Here is a 14,026-nt window from a genome sequence, read left to right on the forward strand (position 1 = left end):
CAATTTCATTGACGAAATTATTAACAAATAACAGGTTTCGAGTATCAAGAGGTAATCTGGGGTTACTGTGGAATCGTTTTGTTGATGTGTGGGGACAGAACTACGCCTGTACCTCTGAGTGTGGCATCATCACCTCCACCTCCCACTAAGGAAGTTCAGCTGATGTCATAGGGGAAACTGTTTGCTCCTAACTCACAGTCTGACCCTTCTCTTTTCTATGTGTTTTTATTTGTGAAGGCATGTGTGTAATCAATCAGATTTTATTTTCAAAGAAAGGACCTACTTAAAAAAAGGAACCCTAATGACAGTCATGAAGGGGGAAGTCTTGTATTCTCCCTGGCTACTGAACTGACCCTACATGGCCAGGAAAAGCCCGACGCTGTAAACAGTCTGGCGTGACCATGGTAACAAGCAGTTCCACATTTAACTTTTCAGTGTATAAAGGAGGTAATTACTTTCTTCGTTACGTTTGTGTAGTTTATAATAGCAATAGCGTTGCACCACCTCCCAGGTCGGGCAACTCCTAGTGATTAATGACCAACTGGACATTTTCATTTCTTTTCAGTTTTCTTAAGGACCTTTGATTTCCCTCCAGGTTTTTAAAGTCCTCTGGTCACTTGCTAACTGCCAGAAAATGTTCTCCTCATGGGTCATGATCACCTCCCTGACTCTTGGTTTTAAAACAAAGGCAGATCTACGGGGCAGCTCTTGCTATGTGGCCTCGGGCTAGTCTGTTAGCAGCACTGGTTTACTCCCCCTCTAGGTGTGTTTATGCAAATAGTTTGTGCATTTGAGGACTTGTGCAGATGTGTGTGACACAGCGAGTTATAGGGATGTGCTTGTACAGACCTACCCTGTTTAATACCCCAGACTAATTCATTGTAATTGAGTACAATTCTCTGTGTTTTATAAATGAAAACAGCGATATCTTCCTGAGGCTGCCTCCATTCATCCACATGTACATACAGGAGTTCAGCTTTATTTATGACACCAGAAATATTTACCCAGCACCGTTAGGTGCGTGTATGCCAGTTAATGTAGGTTTCCAGATGCATGTTGTCCGTAACCAGAAATGTACTGAGTCTTTGCTGTGTACCAACTTCTTTGCTGAACTTGGGCTGTGCACGTGACATGTTTATAATCTATTGAAAAAGACGGGTGTGGATGGTAAGTCATACCACAAAGCACACAGATTGAGCATCAATAAAGCACAGTCATCTTGAGAGTATCGAGACAGGCTAGCTTCACTGTCATCAACAACCACCGCGCGGGCAGCAAAAAGATAGAACTGCTAACTGAACATCTGACTGCGTAGGACACTCCCCCAGATGCTCATCAAATGTTGAAATGATCAGGGGTGTTTGCCTGCTCACTGGGCAAACCTCACAGCCATTAAAATAGACATCACTTGGCATTGATATTGAGGACACTAAACAGAGGAACGCGTCGCAATTCTCTCTTATGTGTGGGTATAGGGTTTAGTGTAGCTGGTAGTTTAGAAAATAAATTTCTAACCCTGAAAGGACATCTGTTGTGACTTTTGAGATACAAGACTTCCTCGGTGGTGTAGGCCCTGTGTATAAACACATTTGGTGACCTGGGTTTTGAGGAGGTTTTGTAGCAATTACTTACTTAGTATTAGAGGATCTCAGGTATTATCTCCCTGCCTGTAGTTGGTGTTTTGAGATTTTTAACTCACTCAATATATCCTTTCTTTGGTTGTAATACTCCTGAGAATCCGATAGAATTATGTACACCCAGAGGTAAGAGCCAAATGATTAGGTTTGTTGCTTTTAGCATTTTACTTTTACCGGATGTATTGTGTGCTATGTGTAAGCTTTTTAAAAATGGCATTCTTACAAATAGTAGACGTCTACAAACCAAACAGAAATAGACTCATAGATACAGAGAATAAACTGATGGTTACTAGGTGGAAAGGGGGTTGAGGGGCTGGGTGAAAAAGCTGAAGGGATTAAGAAGTACAAATTGGTAGTTTCAAAATAGTCACGGGGATATAAAATACAGTATAGTGAATATAGTCAATAATATTTTAATAACTATGTATAGTGCCAGGTGGGTACTAGACTTATGGTGGGGACGGGGTCACTTCATAAATTATATAAATGTCTAACCACTACGCTATATACCTGAAACTAATATAAAATCATATTGAATATCAACCATAATTGAAAAAAAATAGTAGATACCTAAATGACAAAAACCAACATGCTTGGCAAGCTGTTTAGGCAATGTGTGTTGATGACATTCATTCTGGAAGATACGACTCATAAGCCCTGTGTGGACATGTGGCCGACAGGAGAAGAAAGGCCTGGGCTCCGCCTAGTCTGAGCTGGGCTGGCCGTATGGTAAGCTGATGGCTTTGGCCCCTTCACTTCTTCATTAACCAAGTGTCATGACTCAAAAAAAAAGGAAGGAGGAGAAAAACCTCCTTAATCTTCAGATTTATTCCCAAATTGGTGTTGTTTCTTTAAATTTAACTAAAACTGAGCACTCACTTCCTGTATGGCTGGTGCTTTTTAAGATGTTGTTTCTTCACTACCTTCATAGCTATTCTTCCATTTCTTACTGCTTTGTTTTTCCTTTCGTTTCCAGTCATGCTGTTTGCTTGAGGTTCAGTGTCAGTAATTCTTAGTGTCGCTTTTCCCTTCCTTGTGGTGACGACCACATGAAGTAGCTGCTTGGATGTGTGTCTGTGTATTGTCTCACCTCGCTAAGTTCATGACAACCTTCAACCCCTACGTAAACACTAAAAATAGTTTAAAACTCTCGTCATCTCTCTTGGCCAGAGAATGGGCTTCTTGGCTTCATAAGCAATTGTGTTTTGCTTTTTCATCGTGAGACATATTTTGGGGCACCTTGAACATGCCAGGCATGGTACCAGGCACTTGATTCCTACAGTGAGTGAGCCCAAAGCATTGTCTTCACATGAGAGCTCAGACTCCAGTGGGCAATCCACAGCAGATGATGCCAGGGTGCCCTGACAGAACACTAAGAGTGTATCCCCCACTAAGTGGCCTCTGCAGAGGTGACATTTAAGCTGAGTCCTAGTCATGGGAAAAGCACCCTGGGCCAAGGGGACAGCGAATGCAGAAGCCCTATGGGGACACTAGCTGGTGTGCAGAAGCCCCGTGGCTAAGCCAGAGTGAGTGTGGACTGGGGGATTGGGACCATATGAGGCAGGACCCTGGAGACTGCCATCCAGGATTTGATTTCCTTCTATCCTTGAAGGGAAGCCACAGAAAAGTTTCAAACAAGGAAGTCTTAAGATTGGGCTGATCATCTTCAAGGTTATCTCCTATGCTCTGTGGGGAACAGACTGAAAGCAGGCAAGAGGGAGTTTGGAGACTGGGCAGGAGCTTGCTGTGTAGGGAGGTGAGAGACCATGGAGTTCTGGCCTAGAGTGGTGCAAACAGGTGAAGTGGATGTAGACATGTTTGGAGTGTGGTGATGAGAGAATGAGAGGCGTCAGGGGCAACCCCCAGGTTTCTGGACTTAGCACCCAGCTGACGGCAATATATTGAATGAGTAGCGAGTTGAATATCTAAGCACGTTGAGATTACCAGCTCTCAAAAATAGGCTATACTGTGCTTAACAATACAAGCACGTTGAGCATGATTTAATTTGGGATCATTCAAAAGACTCTTCATGATTTTGCAGTGCTCATGTTCATTATTTTGAACATCGGATATCACTCTTCTACAGAGATAACACAGGTGGCAGCTAAAATTCAGTTTGTCAGAGTGACTCACAAACTAGGTTTTTACCCCAATATCAACCTAACTGCCACTATAGACTTTGAAATGCGTGTTTGGGAAATAATAATCAGATTGCGAGTCATTATAATTTGAGCAAAGAAGAATCACATCCCTGCCACGCTCAACACCTCTTCCTTTGCACTGGGGAGTCATTTGCAGCTAAAAGCTCCAGCGTTCACTTATGAATCCTACTTTGCCATATTCAAAGGTGGTCTTGCAAATTTCTAGGAACTCAAATTCCAGGAACTTAATTAACTTAGTCCCTTCTGACTGAGAATGAACCACATGAAAGGAGTGGCCTTTCGAGGAGCTTTTATCTCTAAATTGTAGGTGAACTTTTTAATTACGTAATTGAAAAATTTAACTGAAACAGACTATTTCAGTTAATACCATCCAGGAATTTCTGGTGAGTTTTTGTATTATTTGTGTGTCATCAGGATCACGCTGGTATTTTTTTATTTGGTTTATAAACATTACTCACCTTTTTTGAATCGCTTATTTTGTATTCACCCACCACAGGTTCTCCACATGATGTTCCTGCCACGCCAACACTTCCCTGCGGGTAATTTCTGTTGACTAGTAGCTGCCATCAAGCCAACACTACTCCCAAGAACTTATACCTCTAGCTTGACACCCTGTTTCCTCCCCAGATAAAAGAAGTGAATTTGTGACCTTTACATCTATTCAAAGCATTGTTTATTTTGATTTTTGAAGTATGTTTTTAGGGTTGTATAGCATGTTCTTTCACTTTAAAAAAATCACAGAATAACTAAAGAAAAAGATCTGTATTAAGCAACTTTGTGGCAGAGCAATGGGGAAAAGGAAAAGATTTGGAGAAAAGGGAAAGAGGAGGGAGAAGGAAGAAAGGAGGGAAGCTGGAAAAACGGGAGACAAGAAGACAAGCAGGGAAGCAGAGGAAATGATGAAAGGCAGCTAAAAGCCTCAGCTCCCGCAAGCTGCTCAGTTACAGGCTCAGGCAACCAAGAACTAAAAGGCAAGAGCTTCTCTCGGTCAGTCCAGCTTCCAGACGAAGACCTTTAGGCCTGGCTTAGTGTAAGCAGAAGACGTGGGGTTCCACTTGGGGTTCAGAGAACAAGGGAGCCCTCTGGTCAGACCAGGTCCTAGTCAGTAATCCAGGAACACCCTCATCTCATTAGTCCCTTGGCAACACACACCACCAACACTCACATATCAGTTTCTCTAGTGCATCTAAGGGACAATACCCGCCATGAGCACTGGGGACACTTTCCCATATGCTGGGGGAGACCATTGATGTGATGCCTATTCAGGGGGGCCTACAGTGGGGAAACAGGCAAATATATATGAGTATGGCACAAGACTTAATGTATTTTTCAGGGACAAATCAATAAAGGAAATTAATAAAATGAGGAGTGTCATGTAGGGTCTCCGGTCCCACTCCCCGCACAAGAATGCAGGATACGGTGAGACCAAAAAGGAACACCCACAGAGCCATAGATAGAGGAGTCATACCACTATATTCTCACTGCGGCTGGGTTGGAGACATAGGAAGCAGGAGCCACACGATCTGCAACCTGCCGTCCATTTCTCTGCCAACCAACCCACCCCCTAGCGTAGCCACGGCAGTTATATTAGTGGCTAGTGGCTAACTGGTTACAGCTGATGGCCAACTAGACAGAGCTGATGGCCATCTACTACCTGAGCCAGCACCTTTCCACGTGAGGCCAAGAGCCTGGAAACTGCTCTCTGGGACTCTGTTCCCATGAGGAGAGAGGGACCAACCGGTGGACAGAGTTTTTGTGATTTTTCTACCCACAGTAGAGGGAGAAGAGAAGAAGCCAAAGCTGGGAGAGGAGAAAATAGAGTGGTGCTGTCGTCTGGTGGTTTTCTGTTACAGTGGGCGAGAAGTTATGCTTCTGCAAGTCCAGGCTTGTGGTCAGGGTGGTTCAGAGAGCCAGCCAAGGCTGTCCAGGTCTGGTGCAGCACCACACGGACCACATCCTGAATGACCTTGCAGCCTCTGTGGCTGGCATGGAATAATTTCTATGGCACACTGCTAAGTGGAAAAGCAAGGTACAAAAAAATATACATAATATGTTAGCTTTTCATTAAGAAACAAGTGAAAGCAAGAACACAAACACACACGTACTTCGTAAAAAGAAATCCAGGTTGCGTAAACCCAAAACAAACAAAAGTATGCACCTATGGAGTGAGTGAAAAATTGGTTGGAAAGGATAAGAATGACAGTGAGACTTCCCTGGATACATTTATGTGTGTGTGTGTGTGTGTGTGTGTGTGTGTGTGTAGAGAGAGAGAGAGAGAGACAGAGAACTGCAAAGAAATCCATAACTTTGCTTTGTAGCTCCATATTGATATACTGATTCTGAAGCTATTTTGCATATATTGGGGATTAAAGTACATGAGTAAATATTTTGAAATTTTGGGGAGCCAGGGGTACGACTGTAGGAAAAGGAACGACAAGTATAGAATGGGGGAAGGGAAGGAAGAACCCTGCAATGTGGGTTTTGAATTGGAGGTATCAGTATAAACCCACAACCTTAACCCCTAGCTCTGCTCACTACAAGAAGCTAGACACATTGCACACCACTAGCTGTGAGCACCCTACCACTCAGATCTACGTTTATAAATTATTCGATCAAAGGAAACAAGAGTCCTTGGAGGCAAACTGATTTCATGTCTTGAGCAGGTAAATTTGGACTAGCTTGTTGTGTCAGAAAGCAAGAAAAAGCTAAAAAGCGAATGGGACTTCTTACACCCAAGAGGGTGTAAGCCCACCCACTATTGCCAATAGCTCCCACTGATTAAAACTAAAACCACTAGACAAAACACAAAAAGCAAGTGCTTTGATGCCACGGAAAGTAAACAAGAGAAGAAAGAGTAGAGGGAAATGTCAAAACTTGAAAAACAATCGATAGGTCAGTGTTTTCTGGTATTTTGTTTCCTCTTTGTACCTGCCAGCATGGATCCAAGGGTGCACTTATCTGGGACCTCCTTGCCTGCCAGACATGGAAACATAGTCTGCAACAAAAGTCTGTCTGTGTTTCCTTGGTTTAATCACAGTGCACGTGGATAAGGTAGCACACTCTATTTTGCTGGAGGAAGAGCCATACGCACGGAGCAGGGCTTCTCTTGGGCTCCTTTTGGTTACCCTGGGATCCCGGGTGCCAAAGCCCCGTTCCTGTTCCCAGAGATGTCAAGAATTTGAACCTGTTGGCTCCTGTAACATAAAGTTCTTAGAACATGTTTCTTTCTCTCCCTCCTTCTCCCATATAATGCTGCCTTCTGAGATCAAATATTTTAAAAGAGAAAAATACTCTTGATTTCAACACACACACACACACACAGAGAGAGAGAGAGAGAGAGAGAGAGAGAGAGAGAGAGAGAGAGAGACAGAAGAGCTTGTGTTTTGCAATCTGTGCAAAAAAAAAGGCAGTCATTCATTATATTACTCATTTCTTCCTGCTATTTCCCAAAACAGCTGCAAAATGAGTTCAGAATTTCTTAATTCAAACACCCCAAACCCGTAGTAATTATACTGTATTTCCACGTACCTTGATAAATTGAGCGTGATCACAAAGCAGTTTTGTGGCCGTTTTCTCTAAAACCACTGTTCTCATGAAATCTAAAAATGACTATAATTAATCTTTGTATTTGGGAATTTCTGGAACATCCCTAAGTGATTGTCTCCAAACCCCTTCTCTGAGAACAGAATGATGGTTCAGTTTCTAAACACAAACTGTTGTTGGAGAAGCTAATGCTGCTTAACTCCCAGAAAAAACACGTCAAAAGAGAGTCTCAGATCTCTGGCTCCATTCACGTTACACATATTTATCCTGTAAATACCCCCCACCGCCCCCCACCACACAAAGACTTTGTAAAGCAAGAAGCATCCATAGCGGGATCTATGATCTTTTATCGAGTCAAATATCACACTTCCCTTGGTGAGAAAAGCTCTTTGCACCCAACTTTAGAGCTTTATAGCTCAAGGCTTTAAATTGGATATGTGACAGCTCTTGGCATCAGATTGTTCAACTATGGGCTAGGTGCTCACAGTTTACATAAATAAAACGGCAAAGGTCTGTGTGCTTTGTATTCAGGTCAAAGTAAAGATCTTCACCTTTCTGAAAGCACTGACAAGCCCTAAGAGAATTTGCAACTTTTCCAAGTTTCCTGCAAGTGTTTCTCCTGCTGGTGTCCTGCTGCCGGTGTCTGTACTACGTGTGCTACAGTTCTTATGTTTAAGACACGCCTGGAGCCTCCAAGAAGATTTGGGCCATCCTATATAATCCAGAAAACCACTTTATACTGTTTCCAGTCTTTTACTTATTACCCTCCTTAACCAATTCTGAACAAATGTCTTTTTTCCAGAGAATGAAATTCAGGGATGCTAAAAATAAAAGTAATAAATAAAACTTTCCACTGTTAGCCCCTGACCATTAATGGGGGAAAGCTGGTCCTCTCTGTGTCCAGGAGAAGCGGTGGCATTGGGATGGCAGTGACTGGTGAGGGAGGCAGAACCCATGAGCACCCACTAGGGCTCCCCGCTCATCACCTATGGCTCTGTCCCAGAAATAGCATGTGCTCTTTCACCATTGCCAAGGAGGGAAGCTAAGGACACTCTTGTAGGTGTTGGCTTTTACTCCTTTCCTGCTCCCCTTGCTTTACTCCTCCCTCCCCGCTACCCACAGCCAAGTCTAGCACACGCCGGTGCTGAAGAGACAAGTCAAAGTGAGGCAGGGTTCCTGTCCCAAAGTAGTGAGAGGGACAGAGAAACAAACCCATGATTACAAGGTAGTGTTATAAGTTCTAGCTTTGAAAGCTCCACAGGGTTCTGAGGGACCGTGTAAATGGCACGGAACTGGAGGAGAGAGAAGTTGTCTGCAGAAGGGTACCGTGCCCCATGGGTGAGGTACGCTTGGGCTCGAGGATCAGGGAGGAGGGTTCAAGGATTCCGCTGAGGGCTTGTTCCCAGCCTGCTGAGCATGCTGGCACTGCTCCCCGAAGGCACAGATAACATTTGAGTTTTAATATCCAAATTGCCAGTTTTGAAATATGTCTACATCAGGGGTGTCCAAACTGCGGCCCGCGGGCCAACTGGGGCCCCCAATCCATTTTTAATTGGCCCGCAGCAAATTCCAAAAATATATTTAGTTTACTTAAATAAACAGGTGAGGCAATACGTACTTCACCTCAAGTGAGTGGCCCGGCTGTTTGTGTATTTTACCGCATATGGCCCTTGGTGAAAAACGTTGAAAAAAGTTTGGACACCCCTGCTCTACATGAATCTACTTGAAGTCCTGTCTCCTGCACAGTGGTTCATTTGATATATGAGGAGTTTTTATTTCATTGTCCATTTATTATTCTTCATATTCAAATTCAGAATGCATGATTTTACCCTGAGAGCTCTGAGGAGAACTGGGAGTGAAATGGGGACAGTGTCTCACCTCCTAGAGGCACCGTTATCTGAACTGGCAAAGCCAGCCTCACTTTGGAGCTCACTCTGGGGCCAGGCCACATGGCCCGGCTGCTGCCGCTACTGTAGGTCACACAGCTGGTGACGGCACATTAGGATTGAGGGTATTGCTACGTCAGCCATGTGCCCGCCTGCTTCTGGGGTCTGCAGTGGAAGCCCCCAGCTGCTGAACTCATTAGGGAACCTGAGGTCGTCCTGGCTTCCTGAGCAATCTCATGAAGGGGCAGCATCAGGATGGCCTCCTGACAGCCCCCTGATTGGGGCTCGATAGCCCAGCAGGGCTCCAGGAGCTGGGATGAAAACATGCCTGAGCCTCTCTGCAGCCCCAGGGGGACCTCAGTCTCCAAAACCTGAGTGACAGGCACCAGACCTGACTCAGTTTAGAATAACTCCAAGGTGGGACCCGGCCACATGAATACAGTTTTGAATCTAATCTCTCCTGGACTGATTGGCAATTACGCTGCCATGCGTGGTGCAATCAGATCAGAAATCATCTCCACCCCAACTGCTGCCAGCACCAAGGCCTCTCCTCCATGCAGACTGATGCAGCCTCCTGCCATGCTGGAGAAGTCGGGATATTAAAACAGGCTACACACTCAGTCCGGTTGATTCCAAAGGCTCCCTGGGCCGGGCACAGTTGAAAAACAAACCAGTGACCTTTGAGCAGAGAGCTGATGTAGTGAAGAAGTGAGGCATCTGTGAGAAGAGGAAACAGCTGCACTAAGGCCTGAGGCCAGAGTGGAAGGAGGTCACTATGGCCGAAGTGGATGACCAGAGGGGAGTGTAAATCAAAGATATGATCAGAGAGGGAATAGGGGCCAGACTGTGCTCCATGCACACCCAGAAAGGGGCAGCTATCTGCTCCATGAACCCTGAGGTCAACCATTCACCACCTGCAATAATCTCTCTCTCTCTCTCTCTCTCTCTCTCTCTCTCTCTCTCTCTCTCTCTCTCTCTCTCTCTCTCCTCTCTCTCCTCTCTCTCTCTGTCTATCTCTCTGGGTTCAGTTGCTCTCAGATTCTTGTCAAGGACTATTCTCATGGACCGAGGAGCAAGCAAAGCCATATACAGCAATCCTAGCAGTCCCACACACACCTAGATACCCAAGATGTAGCAAACCTCACCCATCTTTCCTGCTCGAAATCATTCACCAGGTCTTTGTTGCCCAAAGAATCAGGTCTACATTCGTTACCTGCCTTCAAGTTCCTCCACTGCTCAACCAGACACTCCTTCCCCAGCATTATCACCCTCTCTCTACATGCTCAAAGTCTTCTACTCCAACACAACCCAAGGATGCCCCACCCTAAGTACAATGCAAATACCCACCCCCCTTTCTCATTCCCTCTGCTGCTCCCTCTGTGAGAGATGTTGCCTTCCACCCAAGCTCTCCAAGCATACTCTCTGTTCTAAGGCCCTAAGCAAATTCCATCTCCCTCTGGAAAGCTTTCCCTGACTGACCAAACCCAAACCCCTCCCTTCCCCCACAGAATTATTAAAGCCTTCATTCCTGTAAAAGTGCCCGTTGGCCCAGGCAGCTTGCATATTCTTGATAACAACTTCCTCTTTCTAGCCTCTGCACCTTTATATATGCTGTTCCCTGCCTAGAATTCCTTTCACTTTGCCTTTCTTTCTCCAAGACTGAGATCCCTGGATGCTGGCTGTGATCTCACTGGACACAGATGCCAACTACCCTCTTATTATTCCCATGGAATGACCTGCTATTGCATTGCCATGTTGTGCGGTAGTCAAGCATTTACTCTCTTTCTCCCTCACAAAGTTGAGAATTTCCTGAGAGCATGAATCATAACTAACATCTCTTTTAGTTTTGTATCCGTGCTTTGCAAAGGACCAGGAATACAATAAATATTTATCAAATATCTATTGACTCTTACACTACCATCTTCTCTTTTTTTATTAAAAGGAATATAAGTTACCATTACAGCTTATGAATAAAGCCCAGTGAAGGTATCTGTTAATTTTTGCAGACCTGAAATAAAAGCCCATGCTACAGATCTTCAGAAATATCCTCTCATGGAATGGCCTTTGAGAGTCCTTCCCTCACTTCCATTTATCTCTAAAGAGAGAAGCACATGAAACATAAGTTTTTTTTTTTTTTTTTTAAACATAAGTTTTTAAAAGCCATAAACCCTGGGCATGCTCAGATCAAGGAGGAAGGAGGTGTGAATGGGAGTTTGGCTCATGAATGAAAAGGATGCCCCTTTACCTCTACCCCTCACAAAATGTGCATTCCTTGGTGTAACCCGACAGAGAGAATGGATTCATTTCCTTCCAGAGCAGATAAGGGCTTCAGACATGACCCTACTGTTAGAACACGTTGGGGTATAGTTGGAAATAGCCAGAAAACCTATGTAAGGCCAAACCAAATAAAGTGCCAAACCCTTCGACTACAAGTGTACCTGTGATCTGAACAACAGGCGTATTGTGAACCAATCCCCTGAACACTAAGGTCAAATCATGAAGGTGCAAAGGAAGTTTCTGAGACTCAAGTAAGGAGGGGTTGCTACTTCCATCTTCCCAGGGATGTCAGTGGCTCTAGCACACTTGCCCCAGATGGACACAACAGCAGGAGTGTACTGGTGGCTGAAGTTTGCTAAAAAGACCTTGGGGAGTATAATGTGTCTGGGTAGGGCAAGGAAGGGGTGCCAACTCACCCCTGATGTCCACAGCAGAACTGTGAGCAGAGCTGGGCAGTTTTCAGCCCTCACTTTCACGTGAAATTTAATATTTTAAACTTTAAAGAATTCTTCATTCCAGACCTCAAACTCTGATTTATTTTGCTTTTCTATTTTTGTTTTGGCAGCTGTTTTTCCAGAGTTTATATCTACCCGCAGCTGTTGCTCTCTGGAATATTTGAACTAGTGCAATATTCTTCTGCAAAGTGCTCACTTTCCTATTAGAATGCAATCAAGAACGTTCCGTTTCGGGCTGCTGGATTTTCTTTTTAGTTTTATTTCATTACAGTTTATTGCATGCCTGAGACAGTATGTTTACATTAGAAGTGCAGTTTAAACCTGAAGATAATGGCTATCCTAGTTATTACCCCTCAAACTATGTTCTAGATATAGTAAATTTTAAATAGGATGGCATCCACTAGTTGCGGGACTAGTCTGTGTTTATTTTTGAAATATATTTCCTAACAGCCATTCTGTTAATTATATTAAAGTATCAACTTATTAACTATCTTTTGTGATAATAAGTAGATCATAATGGTAATGGAAAAACAATTCAGTGAACTTTGACTGATTAGAGAATGATGATCACAGGCCCAGACAAATGGAGCATTTATTTGTTCACCTATAAAATAGCTAGAGAGGCTAGCTAGTAAAAATAAACAGAGTACGCCACTGATTTTAGCAAATGCATAAAAATCTCAAGAATCTTCTTTTCAAATCCCTGACATTTTGGTCTTGTTATAAGAAATTTTATTAGTATTAATAGCAGTTTTCAAAAAGAGAGAAACAATCATGAAGTTAGACATAAACAATAAATAAAGAAAAAGGAAGGTGTCTTCACACAATGATATTCAAGCATCAGTCTGTTGGGGTTTATCCATCCTAGAATGCATTAAACAGTCCAGACAATGTACCCTGAATTTGATGCTATTCAGCCTTTCTATGGAATATAGCTTGAGGAAAAGAACAAAGACCCACCAGCAATGAACAGATGTGCAAACTGTACTGACTGGCTTAGACTCCTAGAAACTTTAGAAACGTCTGCTTTCCCATACAAGTTGTCTAACTTACAAAAACATTTACAATTTGCTTACGGTCATATTAAAATCTAGATAAGGTCCCTCATTTACGAGAGGGCTTCTTTGCTCTCTTATCTGCTTTTGAGAAATCTTGTAATAAGACTTTTTTCTTTTTCAGTCTGTAGTGGTTTTTCAATCAATGTAGCTGACAGCAGATAATTTCACCACAAGAGACATATCACACTGTCACTGTATGAACATTGACCTAATTTAGTTAATCTTAGATTATTTATCCAGAATATCTTGTCTGTGAATATTTGAAAGTGTATGACCATTACAGTCTTTTGGGGGTAAAAAAGAAAAACAGAAAGCCAATGAGAATCTTTCTAATAACATGATGAAGCAAATAAGGTCATGTAATACGTATATTAAATAAACCAAAGAACAAGCTAACTGGAAAGTTTGCTGGCATGAATTTCTATACTGCTAGTCTGGGTACTATGTGCCTGAGTTTCTCTATGTTTTCATTTTTTAATAAAGCTGCTCTTTTTATTTTTATTTTCCCCCCCTTTCTTCCACCTCCCCCCGCCCCCAGCACTCCGGTTCAAGCCGTTGTTTCTCAGTCTAGTAGTATAAGACACAGCTCCCTGGCCCATGTGGTATTATGAGCCTTGCGCTCCCCCAGCTGAGGCCGTTGGTCGGCCGTTCACAGCAGCTCACGGCAACTCTCACCGGCTGCTGGCCGCTCACGATGGCTGCTGGCCGCTCACGATGGCCACCGGCCACTCATGGTAGCACATGATAGCCCAAGGCAGCACACAGCAGCTAACAGCAGCCCACAGCAGCCCATCTCCAGGGACAGCTGTTGTTCACAGTCTTAGCTGTAGAGGGTGCAGCTCACTGGCCCATGTGGGACTAGAACCAGCAACCTCAGTGTTAGGAACACGGCGCTCCAACCACCTGAGCCAAAGGATCGGTCCTCTTCTCTAGGCTTTTAAATAACTTTTTGTTCTTTTACTCCAAGATGATTCTAAAAATAGAAGAGCAGAGTTGGCAGTGAAGTGG

General features: G+C 43.7%; 1 protein-coding gene across 12 annotated transcripts in view; it reads right to left on the bottom strand.

Annotated features, from left to right (window-relative positions):
* Positions 1-12,237: 12,237 nt before the first annotated feature.
* LOC141571246 (uncharacterized) overlaps positions 12,238-14,026 on the bottom strand; it is a 581,124-nt gene continuing 579,335 nt past the window's right edge. For 9 of the 12 annotated variants that reach the window (XR_016019129.1, XR_016019130.1, XR_016019127.1 and 6 more), the window contains one exon: positions 12,256-13,991. The gene's annotated coding sequence lies outside the window, so the exon portion shown is untranslated. Of the gene's footprint in view, positions 13,992-14,026 lie in introns of all 12 variants that reach the window. The other 3 variants (XR_016019128.1, XR_016019122.1, XR_016019132.1) reach the window with 2 other exon arrangements.

This window comes from Rhinolophus sinicus, chromosome 16 (assembly GCF_057876585.1).
Source record: "Rhinolophus sinicus isolate RSI-liver-muscle chromosome 16, RSI-T2T, whole genome shotgun sequence".
In the NCBI taxonomy this organism is placed as follows: Eukaryota; Metazoa; Chordata; class Mammalia; order Chiroptera; family Rhinolophidae; genus Rhinolophus; species Rhinolophus sinicus.